Source organism: Oncorhynchus mykiss, chromosome 28 (genome assembly GCF_057628025.1).
Source record: "Oncorhynchus mykiss isolate SJ-2025 chromosome 28, ASM5762802v1, whole genome shotgun sequence".
Taxonomy (NCBI): Eukaryota; Metazoa; Chordata; class Actinopteri; order Salmoniformes; family Salmonidae; genus Oncorhynchus; species Oncorhynchus mykiss.
In genome coordinates, this window is record NC_143049.1 from 33,919,869 (window position 1) to 33,938,612 (window position 18,744).

Below are 18,744 nucleotides of genomic sequence, written 5' to 3' on the forward strand. Positions count from 1 at the left end.
AGCCTCATCTCTGGTTAAGAAGTTACTGACCTGCTCTGGACACTATGGCCTGTCTTCATTAACAACTTTTCCCATAGCAAAGGTATCACAAATGACTTGTTTGAGCTGTGCATGGTAACAGAGGACAAAGTTAACATATCTGCTATGTTTAATGAGCACAAACAACTGGGTCGGACAACGGTCCTGCGAGATACCATAAAGGATTGGGTCTGTGTCTCTATGATAATGCACATTGGAAACCTTTCTATTAGCAGTGGTCAATTCCCCAACGAGCTCAAAACAGCCCAGGTGGTTCCGCTCCACAAGAAGAGCAGTAAAACAGATGTAGGAATCTACAGGCCCGTGTCGATCCTCAGCACCTTATCCAAAGTTGATGAGAGATTCATTTTTAATCAACTTGAGGGATACCTTCTCGACCACAAACTTCTTTATGAACTCCAATCTGGCTTTAGAACAGTTCCTCCCACCGATAGCGTTCTTATGCACCTTTTTGACCACATCAAGCAGGAAAGTGAGAAGGGGAACTATATAGGTATGGTCATGTTAGACTTGCAGAAAGCTTATGACACTGTGGACCATGATATTCTCCTCATGAAACTGCAATGCATTGGTCTAAATGACATAGCAGTGAATTGGTTTAGGTCTTACCTGACTAACCGAACACAAGTATGTCATGTTGGTGATATTCTGTCAGAGGCCAAAAAAAATATCCCGTGGAGTACCACAGGGATTAACTTTAGGGCCACTCTAATTTCTTATATATGTTAATGATATGCCAGATACAGTAAAGTGCAAACTCCTGCTTTATGCTGATGATTCAGCCATACTGGTATCGGGGAAGGATACAGCTTACATAGAGGAGACTCTGAGTAAAGAATTGCATTCTGTTAGAGATTGGTTGACTGACAACAAATTGTCACTACATTTGAGAAAAACGGAATCGATTTTGTTTCGAAAATGTAGATTGCTTAAGGCTGACAAGATAAAGTGAAACTGTTCAGGTAAGGAGTGAATCTAAGAGAAGTGTAATTTATCTTGGTGTGTCCCTAGACCAATCTCTTTCTGGAGACCTGATTGCTGCTTAAATCCTTTTTAAAATGGTAAACAAACTGACATTTCTATATTGTAAAACTAGATTTTTTAACATCAAAGTTCAGAAACGTCTTGTCTCAAACTTGATTCAGTGTCATTTTGATTATGTCTGCTCTGCCTGGTATAGTGTGCTATCAAAAAAGCTGAAAAAGAGAATGCAGGTCATGCAAAATAATGTTATCAGGTATAAGCTTAATGCCCCCCTAGGACCCACATAGGGGTACAGGAGTTCCGGGAGGTGGGCTTGTTGTCTTTGGAGACCAGAGTGGACCAACTTAAACTCAATCATAAGCTTGACATCTTAAATGATCGTGCCCCAGGTTATATGGTCTATAACCAGCACAGTTAAACCACATTGTTATGGTTTATGAACAGCACAGTTAAATCACATTGTTATGGTTTATGAACAGCACAGTTAAATCACATTGTTATGGTTTATGAACAGCACAGTTAAAACACATTGTTATGGTCTATAACCAGCAGAGTTGCAATACCAGAGCTAGTGTTATGTCTTGTGAAATCCTAAGAGTAAACAATACTGCGAGGAGCACACTACACACTACACATTACACACTACACTCTACACTCTACACACTACACTATACACTCTACACTCTACACACTACACACTACACATTACACATTACACTCTACACTCTACACTCTACACACTACACATTACACACTACACACTACACATTACACTCTACACTCTACACTCTACACTCTACACACTACACATTACACTCTACACTCTACACACTACACATTACACTCTACACACTACACACTACACATTACACTCTACACTCTACACTCTACATTCTACACACTACACATTACACACTACACATTACACATTACACTCTACACTCTACACTCTACACACTACACATTACACACTACACACTACACATTACACTCTACACTCTACACACTACACATTACACTCTACACACTACACATTACACTCTACACTCTACACACTACACATTACACACTACACACTACACATTACACTCTACACTCTACACACTACACATTACACTCTACACTCTACACACTACACATTACACTCTACACTCTACACACTACACATTACACTCTACACTCTACACACTACACATTACACTCTACACTCTACACACTACACATTACACTCTACACTCTACACGCTACACATTACACACTACACACTACACAGTATATTTTGATTTGTTTAACACTTTTTTGCTTACTTTATGGTTCCATACGTGTTATTTCACAGTTCTGATGTCTTCACTATTACTCTACAATGTAGAAAATAGTAAAAATAAAGAAAAACCCTTGAATGAGTATACCAAACTTTTGACTGATACTGTATATCTCCCCCAAATATATGGGGGGGTTGGACATGATGCAGACAATTACATTGATGGAAGCTATAATCTCTCTGCAATATTACAGTTTTTGCCGATTGTTTACACACTGAAAGTGAATGCATAGACAAAAGCATCAAAACCTTAACTTTTGTAAACAAAGGCACCCAAAGTACAAACACATTTTCTGCTTTACACTTTGTTTGCCATTCTGCAACACACTTGCAAAACACTACACACTGTTTCTTACATTAGACACTTCGTTCAAGAATGAAATCTCTTGCAATCATTGGGAAAACACTTCTATTCAAAATGCAAAACATTCCTGAAATTGGCAACACCCACACACACACACACACACACACACACACACACACACACACACACACACACACACACACACACACACACACACACACACACACACACACACACACACACACACACATGAAAACACTTCTACAGTAACTGAAGATCAATTAGTCTGAGCCTTACCACTACAAATAGACCTCAAGTTAGCTCACCTCTTTTGTGAGAACTATACAAACATGGATGCAGTGAGAGCGAGAGGAAAAGGAAGAAGAAGAGGAAGAGGAAGAGAGAGAGGACTAGGAGGGGGACGAGGACAAGGACGACAAGAACAAATAAGGGGACCAGGCAATAGACGGAGACATATTTCCGACGACCTTAGAGCCACTTTGGTGGACCGTGTCATAAGTCATGGCCTGACGATGAGGGAGGCAGAGAGTCCAGCCCAACATGAGTTGCTACACAGTAGCATCCATAATACGGACATTTAGACTGGAGAACAGGTGAATGTCCCTTCAACGTTCTACACTAGACTGTACCTATGTAATTGTTGCACATCATTCTGCATCACAGTACAATACACTGTCGTCCTACAATATTAGGTCTACGCTCCTCAGTGAACAAAACAAATAGGTATAGTGCTGTGAAGTACATGTGATACAGTTGTGATGTTACTGTGCTCAGTATGACAGTACAGTATGTAAAAAACAACCTAACCAATGACATCATATTCTTGTATTTTCTAGAGAACTGCCAGGCGACCTCCTGTGGGTGGAAGGCAACGTCTGTTCACCCATCAACAGGAACTGGCCGTTGTCAATCTAGTGTTGGCCAACACCACCATCCGCCTACATCAACTACGAGAGCAAATCATCGCAGATCACACAACATTCCATAATATCAACCGTGTCAGTATGTCGACACTCTGCCACATCTTGAGTCAACACCAACTTATGATGAAGCAGCTGTACAGAGTTTCATTTGAGAGGAACAGAGTTAGAGTCAAAGATATTCACTAATACCATGTGCAAGTAATTGTCACTGTACTATACTGTAATACAGTGATGGCAGTAGATCCCTTTGTTACTGCATAGATACATTCAAACAAATCAGGTGTAATGTGAGGAGGGAGGGGGGGGGTTGTAGCTTATAGATTTGACTGAATGAGTCTGACCCAACTCACCCCCCCCCCCCCCCCCCTCCCCTTTCTTGTGTGAAAATGTAGAAATTGTAGTCCTGTGTTTTGAGTTACACCATATTCACGGTGCGGTGTCTGCATTTTCTGTTACAGAGAGTCCTGTGTTTTGAGTTACACCATATTCACGGTGCGGTGTCTGCATGTTCTGTTACAGAGAGTCCTGGACTTTGATGCAGCTGCACAGTCTCATGAGTTCATTTTCATTGATGAAGCTGGACTCAATCTAGCTAAAACCAGGCGTCGTGGCCGACATGTTATAGGACAAAGAGCCGTTGTGAATGTCCGTGGGCAGCGAGGGGGAATGTTATAGGACAAAGAGCCATTGTGAATGTCCCTGGACAGTGAGGGGGAATGTTATAGGACAAAGAGCCGTTGTGAATGTCCCTGGACAGCGTGGGGGAATGTTATAGGACAAAGAGCCGTTGTGAATGTCCCTGGGCAGCGAGGGAGAATGTTACAGGATAAAGAGCTGTTGTGAATGTCCCTGGGCAGGGTGGGGGAATGTTATAGGACAAAGAGCCGTTGTGAATGTCCCTGGGCAGCGCGGGGGAATGTTACAGGATAAAGAGCCGTTGTGAATGTCCCTGGGCAGCGAGGGGGAATGTTACAGGATAAAGAGCCGTTGTGAATGTCCCTGGGCAGCGAGGGAAATGTTATAGGACAAAGAGCCATTGTGAATGTCCCTGGGCAGCGAGGGGAAATGTTATAGGACAAAGAGCCATTGTGAATGTCCCTGGACAGCGAGGGGGAATGTTATAGGACAAAGAGCCATTGTGAATGTCCCTGGACAGCGAGGAGGAATGTTATAGGGCAAAGAGCCATTGTGAATGTCCCTGGACAGCGAGGAGGAATGTTATAGGACAAAGAGCCGTTGTGAATGTCCCTGGACAGCGAGGGGGAATGTTATAGGACAAAGAGCCGTTGTGAATGTCCCTGGGCAGCGAGGAGGAATGTTATAGGACAAAGAGCCGTTGTGAATGTCCCTGGGCAGCGAGGGGGAATGTTATAGGACAAAGAGCCGTTGTGAATGTCCCTGGGCAGCGAGGGGGAATGTTATAGGACAAAGAGCCGTTGTGAATGTCCCTGGGCAGTGTGGGGGAATGTTATAGGACAAAGAGCCATTGTGAACGTCCCTGGGCAGCGAGGAGGAATGTTATAGGACAAAGAGCCGTTGTGAATGTCCCTGGGCAGCGAGGAGGAATGTTATAGGACAAAGAGCCGTTGTGAATGTCCCTGGGCAGTGAGGGGGAATGTTACAGGACAAAGAGCCGTTGTGAATGTCCCTGGGCAGCGAGGGGGAATGTTATAGGACAAAGAGCCGTTGTGAATGTCCCTGGGCAGCGAGGGGGAATGTTACAGGACAAAGAGCCGTTGTGAATGTCCCTGGGCAGCGAGGGGAAATGTTATAGGACAAAGAGCCGTTGTGAATGTCCCTGGGCAGCGAGGGGTAATGTTACAGGACAAAGAGCCGTTGTGAACGTCCCTGGGCAGCGAGGGGAAATGTTATAGGACAAAGAGCCGTTGTGAATGTCCCTGGGCAGCGAGGGGAAATGTTATAGGACAAAGAGCCGTTGTGAATGTCCCTGGGCAGTGAGGGGGAATGTTACAGGACAAAGAGCCGTTGTGAATGTCCCTGGGCAGCGAGGAGGAATGTTATAGGACAAAGAGCCGTTGTGAACGTCCCTGGGCAGCGTGGGGAAATGTTATAGGACAAAGAGCTGTTGTGAATGTCCCTGGGCAGCGTGAGGGAATGTTATAGGACAAAGAGCCGTTGTGAATGTCCGTGGGCAGCGAGGGGGAATGTTATAGGACAAAGAGCCGTTGTGAATGTCCCTGGGCAGCAAGGGGGAATGTTATAGGACAAAGAGCCGTTGTGAATGTCCCTGGGCAGCGTGAGGGAATGTTATAGGACAAAGAGCCGTTGTGAATGTCCCTGGGCAGCGAGGGGGAATGTTATAGGACAAAGAGCCGTTGTGAATGTCCCTGGGCAGCGTGAGGGAATGTTATAGGACAAAGAGCCGTTGTGAATGTCCCTGGGCAGCGAGGGGGAATGTTATAGGACAAAGAGCCGTTGTGAATGTCCCTGGACAGCGAGGAGGAATGTTATAGGACAAAGATCCGTTGTGAATGTCCCTGGGCAGCGAGGGGAAATGTTATAGGACAAAGAGCCGTTGTGAATGTCCCTGGGCAGGGTGGGGGAATGTTAAAGGACACAGAGCCGTTGTGAATGTCCCTGGGCAGCGAGGGGGAATGTTATAGGACAAAGAGCCGTTGTGAATGTCCCTGGGCAGCGTGAGGGAATGTTATAGGACACAGAGCCGTTGTGAATGTCCCTGGGCAGCGAGGGGGAATGTTATAGGACAAAGAGCTGTTGTGAATGTCCCTGGGCAGTGAGGGGGAATGTTATAGGACAAAGAGCTGTTGTGAATGTCCCTGGGCAGCGAGGGGGAATGTTATAGGACAAAGAGCCGTTGTGAATGTCCCTGGGCAGCGAGGGGGAATGTTATAGGACAAACAGCCGTTGTGAATGTCCCTGGACAGCGAGGGGGAATGTTATAGGACAAAGAGCCGTTGTGAATGTCCCTGGGCAGTGAGGGGGAATGTTATAGGACAAAAAGCCGTTGTGAATGTCCCTGGGCAGCGAGGGGGAATGTTATAGGACAAAGAGCCGTTGTGAATGTCCCTGGGCAGTGAGGGGGAATGTTATAGGACAAAAAGCCGTTGTGAATGTCCCTGGGCAGCGAGGGGGAATGTTATAGGACACAGAGCCGTTGTGAATGTCCCTGGACAGCGTGAGGGAAATGTTATAGGACAAAGAGCTGTTGTGAATGTCCCTGGGCAGCGAGGGGGAATGTTATAGGACACAGAGCCGTTGTGAATGTCCCTGGACAGCGTGAGGGAAATGTTATAGGACAAAGAGCCGTTGTGAATGTCCCTGGGCAGCGTGAGGGAAATGTTATAGGACAAAGAGCCGTTATGAATGTCCCTGGGCAGCGAGGGGCAATTGTTATAGGACAAAGAGCCGTTGTGAACGTCCCTGGGCAGCGTGAGGGAAATGTCACCTTGTGTGCCGCCATTCGTCTGCAAGGAGTTTTCCATCACCATGCAACAATCGCTCCCTACAATACTGCACACATTATCATATTTCTGGATGCATCACCATGCAACAATCGGTCCCTACAATACTGCAACACATTATCATATTTCTGGATGCATCACCATGCCACCCTCGGTCCCTACAATACTGCAACACATTATCATATTTCTGGATGCATCACCATGCAACAATCGGTCCCTACAATACTGCAACACATAATCATATTTCTGGATGCATCACCGTGCCACTCTCGGTCCCTACAATACTGCAACACATAATCATATTTCTGGATGCATCACCGTGCCACTCTCGGTCCCTACAATACTGCAACACATAATCATATTTCTGGATGCATCACCGTGCCACTCTCGGTCCCTACAATACTGCAACACATAATCATATTTCTGGATGCATCACCGTGCCACCCTCGGTCCCTACAATACTGCAACACATAATCATATTTCTGGATGCATCACCGTGCCACTCTCGGTCCCTACAATACTGCAACACATAATCATATTTCTGGATGCATCACCATGCCACTCTCGGTCCCTACAATACTGCAACACATAATCATATTTCTGGATGCATCACCATGCCACCCTCGGTCCCTACAATACTGCACACATTATCATATTTCTGGATGCATCACCATGCAACAATCGGTCCCTACAATACTGCACACATAATCATATTTCTGGATGCATCACCGTGCCACTCTCGGTCCCTACAATACTGCAACACATTATCATATTTCTGGATGCATCACCGTGCCACCCTCGGTCCCTACAATACTGCAACACATAATCATATTTCTGGATGCATCACCGTGCCACCCTCGGTCCCTACAATACTGCAACACATAATCATATTTCTGGATGCATCACCGTGCCACCCTCGGTCCCTACAATACTGCAACACATAATCATATTTCTGGATGCATCACCGTGCCACTCTCGGTCCCTACAATACTGCAACACATAATCATATTTCTGGATGCATCACCATGCCACCCTCGGTCCCTACAATACTGCAACACATAATCATATTTCTGGATGCATCACCATGCAACAATCGGTCCCTACAATACTGCAACACATTATCATATTTCTGGATGCATCACCATGCAACAATCGGTCCCTACAATACTGCAACACATTATCATATTTCTGGATGCATCACCATGCCACCCTCGGTCCCTACAATACTGCAACACATAATCATATTTCTGGATGCATCACCGTGCCACCCTCGGTCCCTACAATACTGCAACACATTATCATATTTCTGGATGCATCACCGTGCCACTCTCGGTCCCTACAACACTACACACATAATCATATTTCTGGATGCATCACCATGCCACCCTCGGTCCCTACAATACTGCAACACATAATCATATTTCTGGATGCATCACCATGCCACCCTCGGTCCCTACAATACTGCAACACATAATCATATTTCTGGATGCATCACCATGCCACCCTCGGTCCCTACAATACTGCAACACATAATCATATTTCTGGATGCATCACCATGCCACCCTCGGTCCCTACAATACTGCAACACATTATCATATTTCTGGATGCATCACCGTGCCACTCTCGGTCCCTACAATACTGCAACACATAATCATATTTCTGGATGCATCACCATGCAACAATCGGTCCCTACAATACTGCAACACATTATCATATTTCTGGATGCATCACCGTGCCACTCTCGGTCCCTACAATACTGCAACACATAATCATATTTCTGGATGCATCACCATGCCACTCTCGGTCCCTACAATACTGCAACACATAATCGTATTTCTGGATGCATCACCGTGCCACTCTCGGTCCCTACAATACTGCAACACATAATCATATTTCTGGATGCATCACCGTGCCACTCTCGGTCCCTACAATACTGCAACACATAATCATATTTCTGGATGCACTACATAATACAGCTGTACAGGACGGACCAGAGCAGCCCAGGTTTGTTGTCATCTGGGATAATGTTAGTTTCCACCGGGCTGCTCTGGTCAGGGACTGGTTCACCAACCACAATAACTTCACAGTTGTATACTTGCCCCCTACTCCCCATTTCTCAGTCCGATTGAGGAATTATATTTGGCTTGGCGTTGGAAAGTGTATGACCGTCAACTACATGCCCGCCTGCCTCTTTTGCAAGCAATGGAAGAGGCATGCGGAGACGTTGAGGTTTTGGTCAGTCCAGGGTTGGATACGGCAAGGTGAATATTTTCCCCGTTGCCTAGCCAGGGATGACATTGCTTGTGATGTGGATGAGGTGATGTGCCAGACCCTAACAGAAGGCAGGATCCATAAACCATCCACTCCATCTGTTACAATACTCTTTTTGTTTACTATTGCGATGTAATTTTACTGTAATTAGTTTTGTTTCCGTGAGTTTACAATAACTTATTGTATTGATTACTGTACTGTAATTCAACTTTTCTTTGTGTTTTTTTGTTGTTGTAAAAACCTGCAATGGCAAAAAAAATGAGCTGTATATATTTTTTTCTGAAGCCTTTCTATTTTTGTGTTCATTGAAATGTGAGTAGATGTACTGTCTTTCACAGAAGCCTGGATGAGAACATTAAAAAGGTATACAAAGTACTGAAGACAGTGTTTTGTATGAAGTACATCAGTGTGTTGCTGCTTTGAACGAGTCATTCAAATGGTGCATGTGTGTATCATTTTGTTGCATTTTGAAAAAGGACTGTTAGGTTTTGATTGCAGAGTTCCATTTTGACACAGAAGTGAGATATTTATCTCCAAGGGTTGTGTCTTATTTGGCTTGTGTGTAGACAACAAGTGTGCAAGAAATCGCAAAAAACTGTAAAGCTCTACCCCTGATCAATTAAAAAAAAATAAAAAAATTATATATACTACCGTTCAAAAGTTGGGGGTCACTGGCAGCTTCATTTAACAGTACCCACAAAACACTAGTCTCAGCGTCAACAGTGAAGAGGTGACTCCGTGATGCTGGCCTTCTACGCAGAGTTCCTCTGTCCAGTGTCTGTGTTCTTTTGCCCATCTTAATCTTTCATTTATATTGAACAGTAGTGTACCTTTTTTTTTAAAAATAGCTTTAAAAAGCAGGCGAAGGTTTTCGTTTGGACAAGGTTGTCTAACTAAGAGAAATCATAAATCAAACAATCTATGAAATGTACGTATTTATAAAGCCCAGTCTAAAACCCCAAACAGCAAGCAATGCAGAAATAGAAGCACTCCGCTGCCCCCTTGTGCCCTCTACTGCTGGTAGGGTGTATTTATTGGAATGTTAGGTATGATGTGCAATGAATGTGGTTGATTTCTAAGGTTATGGAAAAGTGCAATGAATAGTGCCACTTTCTAGGTTTTCAATATAAATTAATGTATTTATGGTTGTTTGTAATTTTGTCTTTTAATCGTTTTCTGTGTTTTTACCATCGAGGAACACTTTGGAAACAATTGTTTTAATTAACACGTTTAAGTGCTAACCTCTGGGTCCACGTTGTACATTTTGTTGTAAATGTCTGTTACCCAATAAATTCAATTGAATATGAACTCTGTTGGATAAATCCTGCTTTTAACAACCTGCGTAGACTAATTTAGATTCCTTAAAAGGTGAGACGTTGCTGCTATCTGCTGCTAAAGTGGTGAAACACACACAGAGTACTCATTGGAAATGGGAAGTATGACAAGAAAACAGACTGTATCATCGTAATTATATTGCATTGGGGTCTGTCGTAAGTACAATTAAAATCTGTGAAGAACTTGACTATTGTAGATATTTACACCTCTGTAATGCTTGTACTGCTAAACTCTACTGCTGGAATCTGGGGTTTTAAAGAATCCAAAACAGCTACATCTATTCAAAATGCTATGTTTCTTTGGAGTGAAAAAGTTTGCTCCAAGCCTTGCTATTCAAGGAGGGTTGGGAGCTCTGTGAAAAAAGACAGAGGGGGGACATGATTAGGTTATGGAACAGCCTTATCAATATCCATGAGGACAGAATAACTCAAAAGGTTTTCAACTGGGATAAAACACATAACTACCCTTGGATGCCATATTCATGAAGCTGATCTACAACATATATTTAGAAATAAGTTAGGATGCAATGCAAAATGAGCAAACCCAAGTTAACCCTTAGCTACAAAGAAAAATTGTTGACAGATACAGTATATGGCTAAAAACCAAAACTTATAACCAGATCAATATCTTATCTAACAAGAAATCAAAGGCCCTTGTGTGCCCAGTTAAGAACGTGGAGACAGAAGATGGCCCTATTTGGTAAAAGACAATGCCCATATTATGGCAAGGGTGGCTATTTGAAGAATCTCAAAATATAAAATATATTTAGATTTGTTTAACACAGTTTTGGTTCAATTCCAGGCTGTATCACAACCGGATGTGATTGGGAGCCCCATAGGGCGGTGCACAATTGGCCCAGCGTCATAAGGGTTTGGCCGGGGTAGGCCGTCATTGTAAATAAGAATTTGTTCACAACTGACTTGCCTGGTTAAATAAAAAAGTAGAATCCCCTGCATTCACTAAGTCTTTGATCAATGGTAATAGATTTACATTTTGACATTTGAGTTGCATAATATTGGATAATGAACATGTAGCCTGCTGTAGTTTTTTAATGTTCCGTCATAATGCCCTAAAGGGATATTTGTGAGATTCTGGACATGTTTCTACTTACCCAGAGTCAGATGAACTCGTGGATACCCTTCTTATGTCTCCGCGTGCAGTATGAATGAAGATAGAGGTAGTTTCGCGAGCCAATGCTAACTAGTGTTAGCGCAATGACTGGAAGTCTATAGGTACGCTAGCGTATCCCTTTAAATTAACATAACTTGGAGCTTGAAATATCACAATTGTCGTAAAGACAACTTAAAATGTACGTCCGTAATGTCACACTGTCAGTCTCCGGAGTGACCACAGTGATGATCCACTTATTGGCAAATATACAGTGCCTTGCGAAAGTATTCGGCCCCCTTGAACTTTGCGACCTTTTGCCACATTTCAGGCTTCAAACATAAAGATATAAAACTGTATTTTTTTGTGAAGAATCAACAACAAGTGGGACACAATCATGAAGTGGAACGACATTTATTGGATATTTCAAACTTTTTTAACAAATCAAAAACTGAAAAATTGGGCGTGCAAAATTATTCAGCCCCTTTACTTTCAGTGCAGCAAACTCTCTCCAGAAGTTCAGTGAGGATCCCTGAATGATCCAATGTTGACCTAAATGACTAATGATGATAAATACAATCCACCTGTGTGTAATCAAGTCTCCGTATAAATGCACCTGCACTGTGATAGTCTCAGAGGTCCGTTAAAAGCGCAGAGAGCATCATGAAGAACAAGGAACACACCAGGCAGGTCCGAGATACTGTTGTGAAGAAGTTTAAAGCCGGATTTGGATACAAAAATATTTCCCAAGCTTTAAACATCCCAAGGAGCACTGTGCAAGCGATAATATTGAAATGGAAGGAGTATCAGACCACTGCAAATCTACCAAGACCTGGCCGTCCCTCTAAACCTTCAGCTCATACAAGGAGAAGACTGATCAGAGATGCAGCCAAGAGGCCCATGATCACTCTGGATGAACTGCAGAGATCTACAGCTGAGGTGGGAGACTCTGTCCATAGGACAACAATCAGTCGTATATTGCACAAATCTGGCCTTTATGGAAGAGTGGCAAGAAGAAAGCCATTTCTTAAAGATATCTATAAAAAGTGTCGTTTAAAGTTTGCCACAAGCCACCTGGGAGACACACCAAACATGTGGAAGAAGGTGCTCTGGTCAGACGAAACCAAAATTGAACTTTTTGGCAACAATGCAAAACGTTATGTTTGGCGTAAAAGCAACACAGCTGAACACACCATCTCCACTGTCAAACATGGTGGTGGCAGCATCATGGTTTGGGCCTGCTTTTCTTCAGCAGGGACAGGGAAGATGGTTAAAATTGATGGGAAGATGGATGGAGCCAAATACAGGACCATTTTGGAAGAAAACCTGATGGAGTCTGCAAAAGACCTGAGACTGGGACGGAGATTTGTCTTCCAACAAGACAATGATCCAAAACATAAAGCAAAATCTACAATGGAATGGTTCAAAAATAAACAAATCCAGGTGTTAGAGTCAAAGTCCAGACCTGAATCCAATCGAGAATCTGTGGAAAGAACTGAAAACTGCTGTTCACAAATGCTCTCCATCCAACCTCACTGAGCTCGAGCTGTTTTGCAAGGAGGAATGGGAAAAAATGTCAGTCTCTCGATGTGCAAAACTGATAGAGACATACCCCAAGCGACTTACAGCTGTAATCGCAGCAAAAGGTGGCGCTACAAAGTATTAACTTAAGGGGGCTGAATAATTTTGCACGCCCAATTTTTCAGTTTTTGATTTGTTAAAAAAGTTTGAAATATCCAATAAATGTCGTTCCACTTCATGATTGTGTCCCACTTGTTGTTGATTCTTCACAAAAAAATACAGTTTTATATCTTTATGTTTGAAGCCTGAAATGTGGCAAAAGGTCGCAAAGTTCAAGGGGGCCGAATACTTTCGCAAGGCACTGTATGAATAGAAATACAATAATGATGACAAAATGTTGGATTTAAATGGAAAGACACAATTAATCAGTGACAAGTCTGGCATTGCAACCGGGGAAACTTCTGTCCCTCCATCCACTCCCCTCTGTCAACTGACGCACTGCTCCTCTGACATGGGGCGGACCCATTCTCATCCAATCAGTTGGTAAATGCTGTATATCAAAACTGTGGTCCAATGTCTATTTTAATTCTAATTACAGACATTTATCCAGTTACCAGTTAAGTGATTGCAATCCCATGGATGGAGTTGACCCCGAGCATGACTGTGACCTGATTTTACTTAAATCCCTATACATGCCACTACAGTGTACAGGAAGTATAGTCCTCCCCGTCATCCATACAGGTTGTATCACAACCGTCCGTGATTCCGAGCCCCGTAGGGCGGTGCACAAATGGCCCAAACACTGGCTCAGGCATCGCTCCAGAATCTCCCATAAGTGTTCAATTGGGTTGAGATCTGGTGACTGAGATGGCCATGGCATATGGTTTACATTATTTTCATGCTCATCAAACCATTCAGCGACCGACCACTCCTGCCCTGTGATCGGGGGCATTGTCATACTATGGGGGCATATCCACGGCAGCCAAAATAATGGTTTGCCCAGCATTTTTATACATGACCCTAAGAATGATGGGATGTTAATTGCTTAATTAACTCAGGAGCTACACCTGTGTGCAAGCACCTGCTTTCATTCTGCTTTGTAGCTAGCGGAGGCTGCACATAATAATGTCTGGACCGAAGCAAATGGAATGGCATCAAACCACGTGTTTGGTGTATTTGATACCATTCCACTGATTCCACTCTAGCCATTACCACGAGCCCGTCCTCCCGAATTAAGGTGCCACCAACCTCCTGTGTTTGTATCTCTCATTTATGTGTTTCTATGATTTGGAAGTTATCTGTATGTAACTGTATGAGAAACGTAGTCATCCCTGTCACCCTACATTTCCATCATTAATGTCACGTTCCAGAATGATTTAGTTTCCTGCTGTGTGAGCCTTTCCCCGTAAGATTACAGCCTGGTCCCAGGGGCCAAAGAGGATGTCAGTGTAGTCAGTCTTTGCAGTCAAACATGTTGGAATGAGCCCCCCCCACACACACTTTTCAGCATATATCAAATAAATGGTACGTGGTCACAGTTACAGTTCACACATTGGTAGTGACGTATGCAAGTCTATATGTGTACTGTAGCTATACTGTACATTAATTGCAAACCTTATAGTTATCTCAAGTGAAGGTCATTTTTCTATGAGTCATGTCAGGAGGAAGTCATTATTAACATGTTAGGAAGCAATGCTGAGAAACCCTCTTCAACCCCTGACGACTAAGCCAATACAGTCTGAGATAGTCATCGCATGGAGCCTACGAAACCTTTTTTCCCCTTGACAAAGGAGAGTTTCTCGTTGCTACGTGGGTGGACATTTCAAACATTGCATTCATTTGCTAAGAGGGGTTCTCCTTTCTACTTGCTCTCTGTGCTCTGTGGCTAAGGTGGTATAATGGGAAAAGGAGCTGTGATCACTGGGCACATCACTTCATTTCAATGTGGATAATGATATAATATTTGGTTGAGACATTGATCAACCTATATTCACCCACTCAAAAAGACAGCTAAAAGCTAGTTGAATTTCCAATGTGTCATTATTATGCTTTCAACCATCTAGAAGCACAATCAAATTCCAATGGATAAACAACGTCAGATTTTTGGTTTACCCAAATATCTATCACTGAGCTTTCAAACATTTTAAAGCACAGCAAGGTTAAAATGTGAATAGCATGTCAGATATTTTATTTATTTATACAACAACTTAATGTGTTATCACCGTGCTTCATCTAATAGCAGAACCATGACCTGGAATGTAGTTGAGATTACATTAAAAGAACATGGTGCAAGTGATCAATGCTGTTCGAGATTATGCACAGATTATTACAACAATTGTTAATCTCCACAGACCTGCGATTAACTATGCATGCTATATTGAACATGCATGCGTTATATTATTACTTAAGAAGACATTTAGAGAACCAGTCAAAAGTTTGGACACACCTACTCATTCAAGGGTTTTTCTTTCATTTTACTATTTTCTACATTGTAGAATAACAGGGAAGACATCAAACCTATGAAACAACACATATGGAATCATGTAGTAACCAAAAAAGTGTTAAACAAATCTAAATATATTTTAGATTTTAGATTATTTAAAGTGGCCAACTTTGCCTTGATGACAGCTTTGCACACTCTTGGCATTCTCTCAACCAGCTTCACCGGAATGCTTTTCCAACAGTCTTGTAAAGCTTCCCACATATGCTGAGGACTTGTTGGCTGCTTTTGCTTCACTCTGCGGTCCATCTCATCCCAAACCATCTCAATTGGGTTGATGTCTGGTGATTGTGGAGGCCAGGTCATCTGATTCAGCACTCTTTCACTCTTCTTCTTGGTGGAGTTAACTCTAATGAACTTGTCCTCTGCAGCAGAGGTAACTCTGGTTATTCCTTTCCTGTGGCGGTCCTTATGAGAGCCAGTTTCATCAGGGCGCTTGATGGTTTTTTGCGACTGTACTTGAAGAAACTTTCAACGTTTTTGAAAAGTTCCGTATTGACTTACCTTCATGTCTTAAAGTAATGATGGACTGTGGTACAAATTCAACATATTTTATACAAGGTTTGTTTACGTTGAAATGTGGTGACAATCCCGTGGCTGAAATTTCCCCCTCAAAACAAGAGTTTATTGTTGACTTTTTTCAAATCCAATGTATTTTTCACATAGATTCCACTTCACAATACATTGACAAAATGAAGTTGAAACAACCAGTTTGTGCTCAGTGTGAAACCACTGATCTTGAGTTTGAAGAGTTGAGCGGCAAATTAAATTAAATCAAATTGTATTTATCACATGCACTGAATACAACTGGTGTCGACATTACAGTGTAATGCTTGCTTATGAACCTTTCCCAACGATGCAGAGTTTCAAAAAAGAACAACAATAAATAAAACAGGAACTAACACAAGAGGAATAAAATAAAATACACAAAAATGTAGCTATCGACAGGGAGTACCAGTACCAGATTAATGTGGAGCTATAGACAGGAAGTACCAGTACCAGATCAATGTGGAGCTATAGACAGGGAGTACCAGTACCAGATTAATGTGGAGCTATAGACAGGAAGTACCAGTACCAGATCAATGTGGAGCTATAGACAGGGAGTACCAGTACCAGATTAATGTGGAGCTATAGACAGGAAGTACCAGTACCAGATCAATGTGGAGCTATAGACAGGGAGTACCAGTACCAGATCAATGTGGAGCTATAGACAGGGAGTACCAGTACCAGATCAATGTGCAGCTATAGACAGGGAGTACCAGATCAATGTGCATCTATAGACAGGGAATACCAGTACCAGATCAATGTGCAGAGGTATAGACAGGGAGTACCAGATCAATGTGCAGAGGTATATACAGGGAGTACCAGTACCAGATCAATGTGCAGAGGTATATACAGGGAGTACCAGATCAATGTGCATCTATAGACAGGGAGTACCAGTACCAGATCAATGTGCAGAGGTATAGACAGGGAGTACCAGATCAATGTGCAGAGGTATATACAGGGAGTACCAGTACCAGATCAATGTGCAGAGGTATAGACAGGGAGTACCAGATCAATGTGCAGAGGTATAAACTGGGAGTACCAGATCAATGTGCAGAGGTATATACAGGGAGTACCAGATCAATGTGCAGAGGTATAAACAGGAAGTACCAGATCAATGTGCAGAGGTATATACAGGGAGTACCAGATCAATGTGCAGAGGTATAGACAGGGAGTACCAGATCAATGTGCAGAGGTATAAACAGGAAGTACCAGATCAATGTGCAGAGGTATATACAGGGAGTACCAGATCAATGTGCAGAGGTATAGACAGGGAGCACCAGATCAATGTGCAGAGGTATAAACTGGGAGTACCAGATCAATGTGCAGAGGTATAAACTGGGAGTACCAGATCAATGTGCAGAGGTATAAACTGGGAGTACCAGATCAATGTGCAGAGGTATAAACTGGGAGTACCAGATCAATGTGCAGAGGTATAAACTGGGAGTACCAGATCAATGTGCAGAGGTATAAACTGGGAGTACCAGATCAATGTGCAGAGGTATAAACTGGGAGTACCAGATCAATGTGCAGAGGTATAAACTGGGAGTACCAGATCAATGTGCAGAGGTATAAACTGGGAGTACCAGATCAATGTGCAGAGGTATAAACAGGAAGTACCAGATCAATGTGCAGAGGTATAAACAGGAAGTACCAGATCAATGTGCAGAGGTATAAACAGGAAGTACCAGATCAGTGTGCAGAGGTACGGGGTACTTGAGGTAGATTTGTACATGAAGGCAAAATGACCAGATAATAAGAATAGATAATAATAATAAGAGTCAAATAAACAACAGAGCAGCAACAGCACATTATTCATGTAAGAGTGAGTGAGTGAGTGTCTGTTTATGGATGTGTGTTTGTGTTGTGTCGGTATGCATGTGTGTGTGTGTCTGTTTATGCATGTGTGTTTGTGTTGTGTCGGTATGCATGTGTGTGTGTGTGTGTGTGCGTATGTAGTGTTTGAATGTGTGAGGGTTTTGTGTGGGAGTGACAGTTTAGTGTGTGTGTATATGGTGTGTATATATAGTCTAGTGAGTGTGTGTATATGGTGTGTATATATAGTCTAGTGAGTGTGTGTATATTGTCATGTACTGTCATGTTGTGTCTTGTCTCTGTCCTTTCCCTTCACCCTGTCTCCCTCTGCTGGTCGTTGTTAGGTTACCTTTTCTCCCCCGCTTTCCCCCAGCTGTTCCTTGTCTCCTCTGACTACCCATTCACCCCGTTTCCCACCTGTTCCCTTTTTCCCTCTGATTAGGTCCCTATATCTCTCTCTGTTTCTGTTCCTGTCCTTGTCGGATTCTTGTTTGTTGTGTTTCATGCCTGAGCCAGACTATCGTCATGTTTGCTGTAACCTTGTCCTGTCCTGTCGGAATCTGCCGGTCTATCTGAGCCTACCACAGTTTGGTTATTAAAGAAGCTCTGTTTAAGTT

General features: G+C 42.9%; 1 pseudogene; it reads left to right on the top strand.

The window, feature by feature from the left end:
* Positions 1–225: 225 nt before the first annotated feature.
* LOC149970838 (uncharacterized) lies at positions 226–9,390 on the top strand (annotated as a pseudogene).
* Positions 9,391–18,744: the final 9,354 nt, after the last annotated feature.